Source organism: Podarcis cretensis (assembly GCF_951804945.1).
Source record: "Podarcis cretensis genome assembly, chromosome: 3".
Classification (NCBI taxonomy): domain Eukaryota; kingdom Metazoa; phylum Chordata; class Lepidosauria; order Squamata; family Lacertidae; genus Podarcis; species Podarcis cretensis.
The window spans coordinates 8,514,805-8,525,170 of record NC_137172.1 but is presented as its reverse complement, the minus strand read 5'-3'; the positions used below and the strand labels follow the sequence as shown (position 1 = coordinate 8,525,170).

The window sequence follows — 10,366 nt, the reverse complement described above, 5'->3', positions numbered from 1 at the left end:
ATGCGTTTGATCTTCTTGCAGTCCATGGGACTCTCAAGAGTCTCCTCCAGCACCAACAAAGATTAAGAATACATTAAAATCAGGCTGCCAGCCTTCCTTGGCCCCATAAATCTTCAAGTTAACTTGCCGAGAGGAGGGAGAGAGCACGTTGTAGATTAGACTGCCGTTTGATGTCTGTAGCTGGTGCCAGAGAAGAACTCAGTAAAGCCTGATAACCCGTTCGGTGCCTATGTGTGTTATTAGAAGCTTGAAGGGGCGGCTCAGGAAAGCGATCTCCTGCTTGACAGTTCTCCCCCCCATTTTTGTTGTGCTGGAATCTCGCCTCCAGATGGTAGCATTGCCATTGCACTGAAAGATGACTTGAGGCAAACCGAAATATGGGTCTTCTGTTCTGGAAGACCATTCAACTTGCACAATGTTCGACAATCAAGGTTGAAATATACTCAGAGTCGCAAAGTGATTTCATGCTCTTTATTCAGCTCATGGTGGTGAGGAGGAATGAATGAATGTCCCCTCAAAGTATCTGCTTTATATACATTATTTACACAATGGGCTGCACATGATTGGCTAATTCCGGAATTCTACTGTAAGCCAATCAGGTTGTGGATTCACTTCAATCTGGAGCATGATTGGGTGGCTCCTGCCAACCAATCATACTGCTGCATTGTTCCAGGACCAATCAGACTGCTGCATTCTGAATCCTATTGTTCTAGGACCAATCAGACTGCTGCCTTTTGGATCCTATTGTTCTAGGACCAATCAGACTGCTGCAGTTTGGATCCTATTCGACTCAGTACATAACAAAGGTGCGGCTTCCAATTGGTTGCAAGAGCTTCTTGCACTCAAGCGGAAGCTGTGACAGATGTTTGGGTTCCAAAAAATGTTTGAAAACCGGAGCATTTACATCTGGCTTTTTGGCGTTCAGGAGCCAAAACGTTTCAAAATGAAGACGTTCGTGAACCGAGGTTTGACCGTAACAGGTTATACTTATCAAAACATTAAAAGAGGATCTGTTGATCAACATAAAGAAACTTATTGTCCAATCAAACAAGTCTGGGCAAGTGAGCTGGGATAATAGGCTGATCTAATCAATCCCATTTCATGACGCATGCAGCAAGGTTTGACAAATAAGCCAATCATAACATGTAACATGGCCCAGCTGACCCACATTCACCCTGATGCACCTGACAGGCCAAAGCCCAAACCGGCTCAGATATTAATCTGATAGTTTCTTAAGTCTACCCAGCCACCCAGACCAAATGTCAAGAAGCCAAATTCTTAAGCACCACTCCAGTCATACAGACAACAGTGTAAAGTTGGCAAAAAAAGAGGAGACATAGGCTGATTGGTGTCCCTCCCCAAAATTCCCCACCACCAACAATTAGCAAAACCCATACAGCTGGTGGCGCTGTGGGTTAAACCACAGAGCCTAGGACTTGCTGATCAGAAGGTCGGCAGTTCGAATCCCCACGACGGGGTGAGCTCCCATTGCTCAGTCCCTGCTCCTAGCAGTTTGAAAGCACGTCAAAGTGCAAGTAGATAAATAGGTACAGCTCCGGCGGGAAGGTAAATGGCGTTTCCGTGTACTGCTCTGGTTCGCCAGAAGCGGCTTAGTCATGCTGGCCACATGACCCGGAAGTTGTACGCCGGCTCCCTCGGCCAATAAAGCAAGATGAGCTCTGCAACCCCAGAGTTGGTTACGACTGGACGTAATGGTCTGGGGTCCCTTTACCTTTATACAGCTAGAACAGGAGAGTGGGGGTCACAAGTAGAAGGGTGAATGCAGTGTAGAGAGGCTTAAATTGTGGAAGTTTAAGGTGGAATGATGCATGGATGGTCCGGTATAAACCCACCACCAATGAACTATTGACATGTTGCAGGATATATCTGCAAAGAAACCAAAACCAAAGCCAATGTAGAGGGGCCAATACTCTAAACTCGGCTTTGTGCAAGCAAATCTGCATGGTTGTTGAATGAATGGGTCAGCTGGAGGGACCAGGAAAGAAACTAAAATTGACCAATTTAGACCCCCCTCCCTCCCATCCTTTGCATTCTGTTGTAGTGTGTGTGGGGGGAGGGGAGTTGTGGGGGAGATGGGAATGATATGCAAGGGCCCCCACCAAGAGCAGGGAGTGGGTGAGAAGAGATCTCCCCTGGGGTGGGTAAGAAACACGATCCAGTTCAATTTTTGATTTGGTTAAGCAACTGACCAAAATGTTACCAGTTGTTCCTTACATCCCTTTGGGCTACAAAAGAGAAGAAAAGCAGGTTCTTTGGCAAGTGTTCCTTGTGGTTACTGGCTGCTGGTGGTGGAAAGCTATGCTTAGCACAGGTGATGACCAGGTAAGGGGCTTTTGGGAACCTTGCATTGAAAGGCTTGCTCAGATTCTGAAATGATGGCCACCATTCATCCTTGTTGTTGTTGTTTAGTCATTTAGTCGTATATGACTCTTTGTGACCCCATGGACCAGAACACACCAGGCACTCCTGTCTTCCACTGCCTCCCGCAGTTTGGTCAAACTCATGCTGGTAGCTTCGAGAACACTACCCAACCATCTCGTCCTCTGCCGTCCCCTTCTCCTTGTGCCCTCAGTCTTTCCCAACATCAGGGTCTTTTCCACGGAGTCTTCTCTTCTCATGAGGTGGCCAAAGTATTGGAGCCTCAGCTTCAGGATCTGTCCTTCCAGTGAGCACTCAGGGCTGATTTCCTTCAGAATGGAGAGTTTTGATCTTCTTGCAGTCCATGGGACTCTCAAGAGTGTCCTCCAGCACCATAATTCAAAAGCACCAATTTTTCAGCGATCAGCCTTCCATACATCACTACTGGGAAAACCATAGTTTTAACTATACGGACCTTTGTTGGTAAGGTGATGTCTCTGCTTTTTAAGATGCTGTCTAGGTTTGTCATTGCTCACCATTCATCTATGTCTGCTTCTAAAAATTAAAGGCTAACAAGATGTTAACCACTTGTTATCTCATGTGGATGAGAACTGCTGTTCTTGTTACTGCTGCTACTACTAATGCTGCTGCTACAACGCCAACATGAATGGGGCCTTGCACAGCTCAGGTCCATAACCTGAGAAGCTTCAAATCCAAATATAAACATGGAGAAGATGAAATTTCTATCTGCTTGGAGCAGCTGGAAAGGGAGGCTTTTGTGGGGATTTGCAAAATATTTGTGTGTGTTTGTGTGTGCGGTCGCAAAAAACCCCCTCTGGAAATGGCCACCATTTATGCCATGCGACCATTTCCTTCATTGAGAGAAAAAGATGGCTGCCCCCAATTTAAGATTCTGGGGCAGAATCAGGAGAAATGGACTTTAGGCTGAAATGGCTTCTGCCTCCCACACATACCTTTGTTAGATGGTGAGACTGCAGGTCAGTGGTGGAATACAGTCTCTGCCGTGTCTCAGTTCTCCAAAGGACCATAGACCATGGATAGGCAAACTAAAGCCTGGGGGCCGGATCCGGCCCAATCGCCTTCTAAATCCGGCCCGTGGATGGTCAGGGAATCTGTGTGTTTTTACATGAGTAGACTGTGTCCTTTTATTTAAAATGCATTTCTGGACTATTTGTGGGGCATAGGAATCCGTTCATATATTTTTTTCAAAATATAGTCCGGCCCCCAACAAGGTCTGAGTGACAGTGGACTGGCCCCCTGCTGGAAAAATTTGCTGACCCCTGCCATAGACCCTGGGTGAGTGCCTGGAACTCCTTGGAAACTTGCTGCAGCTCAGCAGAGAGTAGGGGTGGCACCTAACTTTTGTAACAATATGCTGCCTTATCTCCATGCCCTATCTAGATAATTACACGTAATGATATTTTTAAAATATTGTTTTTGTGCGTGAGGATAGTTAATTACATTAACAGCCAGGTCAAGAACTGGCTGTTGTATTGGGGCTATCCAATCCCTAGAAATACTTTTCCAAGTAACTAGGAATATACTTGCATAATAATACCATCATTAGATTGCAGCAACCCACAAGCAGCACCCACAATATCATCATAACATGATACGAACACTCCCCTTTGCCCTATAAATACAAGGACCTTTCCAGCACCTCTCCATCCTGCCATCTCCTGACACCCCATCCAATTATTCAGTCATGAAGATCTTTGCCTTCCTTACAGCTGTTCTCTTCTTTGTGCTGATGGCTGCTCCAGGTGAGTTTTCAATTGATGATCCACAAATGTGGACTTGGGGAGGGTATGTAGCTGCTGCTTCCATGCTCTGCTGTATGGTGGACCACCAATGGGCTCCTAGATGTCTTGGGAATCCAATTCCCATCAGCCTCAGTCAGCATAGCCACAGCCCAGTCTGGGAGGGTGGGAGGTTGGGAGAGTCCAGCAACAACTGGAGACCCATAGATTGCCTGTACCTGCTCTATAGGAACCAGGCTAGTAAGTAATATTTCCATATCTTAGATAGGGAGCCCTTACTCCCATGAGGACAGTCCCAGGAGATCAACATTCTCAAGCTCAAGCATGCCTTACAGTTAATAAATTTCCACTCTTTCACCATTGTGCATAAGACAAATCTTGCATTTTCTTAGTTCTGTAACCACCCAGAGTGTAGTGCTTTGATTGATTGATTTGATTTATATATTGCCCTTCATCATAAGGTCTCAGGGTGGTTCACAGAATAAAATACAGGATAAAAACAAGTAAATAATTAAAATCAAACAGGCAAAACAATAAGCCTTCCCCTTCCCACATGTCCATTTAAAAGGCTGTAGGATATTAATCAGCCAAAGGCCTGCTTGAAGATGAACGTTTTTGCCTGGTGCCTAAAACTACATAAAGGTAAAGGGACCCCTGACCATTAGGTCCAGTCGTGACTGACTCTGGGGTTGTGGCGCTCATCTCGCTTTACTGGCCGAGGGAGCTGGCGTACAGCTTCCGGGTCATGTGGCCAGCATGACAAAGCCACTTCTGGCAAACCAGAGCAGTGCACAGAAACGCCGTTTAGCTTCCCGCCGGAGCGGTACCTATTTATCTACTTGCACTTTGACGTGCTTTCGAACTGCTAGGTTGGCAGGAGCAGGGACCAAGCAACAGGAGCTCACCCCGTCATGGGGATTCGAACCTGCCGACGTTCTGATCGGCAAGTCCTAGGCTCTGTGGTTTAACCCACAGCACCACCTGCGTCCCAAAACTACATAATGAGGGTCAAAACCAGCATTTTGAGTTGGGTCCAGAAGCTAATTAGTAGCCAGTGCAGTCAGGCTAGGATTGGAGACCCTCCAAGTGTCCCTATTTTCCAGGGACGTCCCTGATCTCAGCCATCGGGGTTTCTCCTTTGATCCCAGAATGTCCCACTTTTCCTTAGGATGTCCCTATTTTCCCTGGCGAAATGTTGGAGGTTATGGAGTTATTCAACCCCCGAGCCATTTGAAGGCAATCCTGTACAGGGGAGTTTTTTGTTTTTTAAAATGTTTAATGTTTTATTATGTTTTTATGTATGTTGGAAGCCACCCAGAGTGGCTTTTCTTTCAGGTTGCTCAAGTGATCTTCAGGTTATTGTTTTCTTATTAGGAAAACACCCCCCTTCTAATCTGCATATGCTTGTGTTGCTGAGAAGTCACCTGAATGAGCTTACCAGGGGTCAGCAAAATTTTTCAGCAGGGGGCCAGTCCACTGTCCATCAGACCTTGTGGGGGGCCGGACTATATTTTGAAAAAAAATATGAACAAATTCCTATGCCCTACAAATAACCCAGAGATGCATTTTCAATAAAAGCACACATTCTACTCATGTAAAAAGACCAGGCAGGCCCCACAAATAACCCAGAGATGCATTTTAAATAAAAGAACATATTCTACTCATGTAAAAACACACTGATTCCCAGACCATCTGCGGGCCGGATTTAGAAGGCGATTGGGCCGGATCCAGCCCCCGGGCCTTAGTTTGCCTACCCATGGCTTAAACCATTCCTGTGTTTGGGGTGGTGGTGGTTTCCAATAGGGAAGGGGGCACTCAAGTTCAGTATGAGAGGGTTAACCCACATGTTACAGGCTGGTGTACACCTGTTCAGTTTTCTGGCCAGCCAGCTATGGCCCCTTCTATTATTTTGGCTACTGTCCTGTTGGCACTCACCAGCTGAGTCTGCTATTAGCTGGAGTGGGGATGAAAATGCAGTTCTTTTATTTCTTTTGGTACAGCACTCGCGTGGCCAAAGACATATGGTGAATGTTATCGTGCCCATGGCAGCTGCCACCATTCTTGCCCACACCATACACGACAAATTGGAGAGTGTGCACGTCATGTACGTTGCTGCAAATAAGGGGTAAGGATTCTAGAAAAAGTGTTTGTCCTATTGTCAACTTTGTTTTGTCTGTCGGTTCTTTCTGTATAAGCCTGTTTGGAGCAGCCTCAGCCTAAGCCAGAATCCCAGCTGGCTTTTAATAAATATTAATGTATCCCGGAGGGAATAAGAACAGCATATTTTTTTCCTGTTCAACACATGAAATATACTCGCAGTCGAGAGTGGATTTCATGCTCCTTATTCAGCTCATAGTAGTGAGGAGGAATGAATGTTCCCCCCAAATATCTGCTTTATATACATTATTTACACAATGGACTGCACGTGATTGGTTAATTCTGGGGTTCTACTGTAGGCCAATCAGGTTGTGGATTCACTTCCACCTGGAGCTGGATTGGGTGGCTCCTGCGGACCAATCATACTGCTGCATTGTTCTAGGACAATCAGACTGCTGCATTCTGAATCCTATTGTTCTAGGACCAATCAGACTGCTGCATTTTGGATCCTATTCAACTCAGTACATAACAACACAATAAGTAGGGATGCTGCTAACTAGAAGGAAAAATAGATTGGTGTGTTCTTGTGCCTGTAACAGATATTGAAGATATCAAATATTTTGCAGTTTGAAGCGACTGGAAGCAGAAGAACTAACTCCTTTGGAAGTGAAGCATTGTCCAGACCCATGAAAACATTATTCAAAGTTTTACTGGCAGAACTTTCTTTAAAACAGAATTAAAACATCAAAAATATCCATAAAATATATTGTGCTGACCAGCACAGGTTCAGCATCTTGCAAAATATGAAAGAAATAATAAGCAAACCTCACCCCACCTCTCTCTCTCTCTCGGCTGCTTTGCAGCCTCCAGGCTGCTTACTCCCCCGTTGTTCAGGAGAGCTATTTACTTGCATTGTTCTCCCAGTAGCATCCAGAGACACACCTCCATTTGCATCTGAGTTTGGGAGACAAAGAGTCCGAGGCAACTCCTTTCAAAATCAAGAACACAACCCAATACCTCTCGCATGTTTCCAGGTTTACAACCCTCACATGTTAGCTACCAGAGAACAACAGCCAGTTTGTTAATCATCAACTCTGCAAGGAGCTCGGAGATATTTAGAAAACTCTTGTCGAAAACCCCCAGTGTTAGCAATATACTTTTGGGTATTTTCCATTTTAAACCTTCATCAATACATATAAAAGGTAAAGGTAAAGGGACCCCTGACCATTAGGTCCAGTCGTGGCCGACTCTGGGGTTGCGGCGCTCATCTCGCTTTATTGGCCAAGGGAGCCGGTGTACAGCTTCCGGTCATGTGGCCGGCATGACTAAGCCACTTTTGGTGAACCACAGCAGCGCACGGAAATGCCGTTTACCTTCCTACCGGAGCGGTACCTACCGTATTTTTTGTCCCATAGGACGCTCCATCCCATAAGACGCACCTAGTTTTTTTTTGGGGGGGGGAATAAAGGATTTCCCCCCTTTATTTCCCCCCCAAAAGCAGGTCGGGGAAACCGAACCAGGTTGAGGAACAGCGCTGCGCCTCCCTGCTGTCCCCCGAGCTTGTGGGGCTGGCTGATGTCTGCCTCAGGCGGCAGGCTGCTATCCGCAGGGTGGGGAGCCCTGCGGGGAACTCCTGCAGGGCTCCCCACGCTGCGGATGTCTGTCTGGCGCGCGGGGCGCTCTGTTTCAGGGTGCCTTGCTCGCCGGGCGGCAGGCTGCTATCTGCAGTGTGGGGAGCCCTGCGGAGAACTCCGACAGGGCTGCCTAGGCTGCGGATGTGTTCCCGAAGCGCCGGGCGCTCTGCTTTCAGGGCGCCCGATGCTCCGGGAAGCAGGCTGCTATCCGCAGCCTAGACATCCCTGCCGGACCTCCTGCAGGGCTGCCCAGGCTGTGGATGTGCTCCCGAAGCGCCGGGCGCTCTGCTTTCAGGGCGCCCGACGCCTTGGGAAGCAGGCTGCTATCCACAGCCTAGACAGCCCTGCGGGAACTTCTGCAGGGCTGCCTAGGCTGCGGATGTCTTCCTGAAGCCTGGAGAGCGAGAGGGGTTGGTGCGCACCGACCCCTCTCGCTCTCCAAGCGTCAGCGAAAGCCTGCATTCGCCCCATAGGACGCACCCAGATTTCCCCTTCATTATTGGAGGGGAAAAAGTGCGTCCTATGGGGCGAAAAATACGGTATTTATCTACTTGCACTTTGACGTGCTTTCGAACTGCTAGGTTGGCAGGAGCAGGGACCGAGCAACGGGAGCTCACCCCGTCGTAGGGATTCAAACCGCCGACCTTCTGATCGGCAAGTCCTAGGCTCTGTGGTTTAACCCACAGCGCCACCCGCGTCCCCATACTTAACAACAGATGCCTCATTTGTATGAGTCACCAGCCGTGCTTATTCACTGACTGCCTCAACACTTCATCAGTGAAGGATGCTTGGAGGAGCAATTGACTTACTGTGGATTGATGATGCTTTCTGAAATATTGGTGCTGAACTGCAGCACAGAGCCGTAAGACTGGGAAGGTGATCCTATCACCCGGGCAACTTTATTGTGGTCTCTCGGTTATGATGTTCAACACAACAGGAAGGCAAAAGGACCCAGATCTCTGTGGCAGACATAATACAGAAGTGAAATGAAGGTGCATGAGGGCTTTGCCCACCGGATATTCCACGCAACACCCAATTCTGCCCCAAATTTTAGCATTTGTAGTTGGTGACACTTTTGTTTTTTGTTTTTGTTTTGTCAGGGATTGGCTGCATACATCCAGGGGCGTATGGGGGCGGCGGCGAGGGAGGCAGCATGCCCCGGGTGTCACTCTGAGTACAGGGTGTCAAAATGGCAGGTGGCACTCACTGCAGGGCCTTAGAGACACGCGTCTCCAGTGCCCGCAGGCTCTGCGCTGTCTGCCCACGCTGCCCACGCTGTCTCCCCCTAGCTGTAAGGTGGCTGAGGCCCACAGGACTGCTGCGCCGCACCGCGCCACGCCTCGCATGGGGCCTTAGCCATTCTACAACTGGGGGGGAGGCAGCAGGTAGCACCCCACCCCAGGGGCTGTTTCACCCTGCCCCCAGGCACACTGCACCAGGTGCCCAGGAACCTTCCTCTGCCACTGCATACATCTAGCTTTTTCGGGTCATAGTTATGGGCTGTCTGAAGGCTAGTGGAAGTAAATAGTTTAAATGAACTGATTTTACTCTTACTAAATAACAGCAAGTGTAAGAAGAACAGAACCACAGGGAACCTTTTTTTAGCCATCAATATCCACTCCAACTAACACATCCATTGTCTTGTTAACATTGATATTACATTTCAAGGTGGGGCGGGGATAAAAATGACAGGTATATTTCTAGCTATTCTGTATTTTTAATGAGGAAGTGACAAATCACCTTGCTCAGAAGTTATTCAAATCAGGAGATGCTGATCTGTGCTTCTCCAGATGTTCTCAGCTTGCAGATCTCCTTCACCTTTGACAATTTCTTATGTTGGGGCCAATGGTGGAGTTGAGTACAACAATATCTGGAGGACCACAGGTTCTCGACCTCTGATTTAAATAAAACAACTATGTGTTTCCACACCCTTTCTTTATATTTAAGTATGTGCTTCTGGTTTTGATTTATTTGTGTTAAGTTTTTAAATCTTTTCTATCTACATAATTCTACATTAAAGACTGCGGAATCTGAAAGTGTTTTTCTCTTTGCTGCAGATAATGCCACGGCTACTCACAGTGGATTCCAGCGTTACTTCCATGGCTTGAACCCTCATAGACCCAGCTTATTTCGCTCCACAATCCCTTCTCCTGATTTGCTGTGCTTTTAATGGAGCTGATTCTGTATCAAATTGTCCGTGTTAATTAAAAAAGCATGTATTCTAGCAGCTATATTATTGGTGCCTCTGTATTTTGGAGAAGCAGTTTGTAGAGGAGATTTTTTCACGGTGTATCCTAGGAAGACCCAGTCAGTAGAGCATGAGATTCTTAACCTCAGGGTTGTGGGGTTTGAACGCCACATCAGGCAAAATATTTCTTCATTTCAGGAGGTTGGACTAGATGACCCTTCCAACTCTACAATTCTATGATTCTATGAGTTTACCTAAGGGACCAGCTACTTTTCCAAAGTTTGTCC

General features: G+C 47.2%; 1 long non-coding RNA gene across 1 annotated transcript; it reads left to right on the top strand.

Moving 5' to 3' along the window:
• The first annotated feature begins 4,003 nt into the window (after nt 1-4,003).
• LOC307211955 lies at nt 4,004-10,122 on the top strand. The gene is made up of 3 exons (XR_013836639.1): nt 4,004-4,163; nt 6,161-6,285; nt 9,949-10,122. It is a non-coding gene; the product is annotated as an uncharacterized lncRNA (long non-coding RNA).
• The last annotated feature ends 244 nt before the right edge of the window (nt 10,123-10,366 follow it).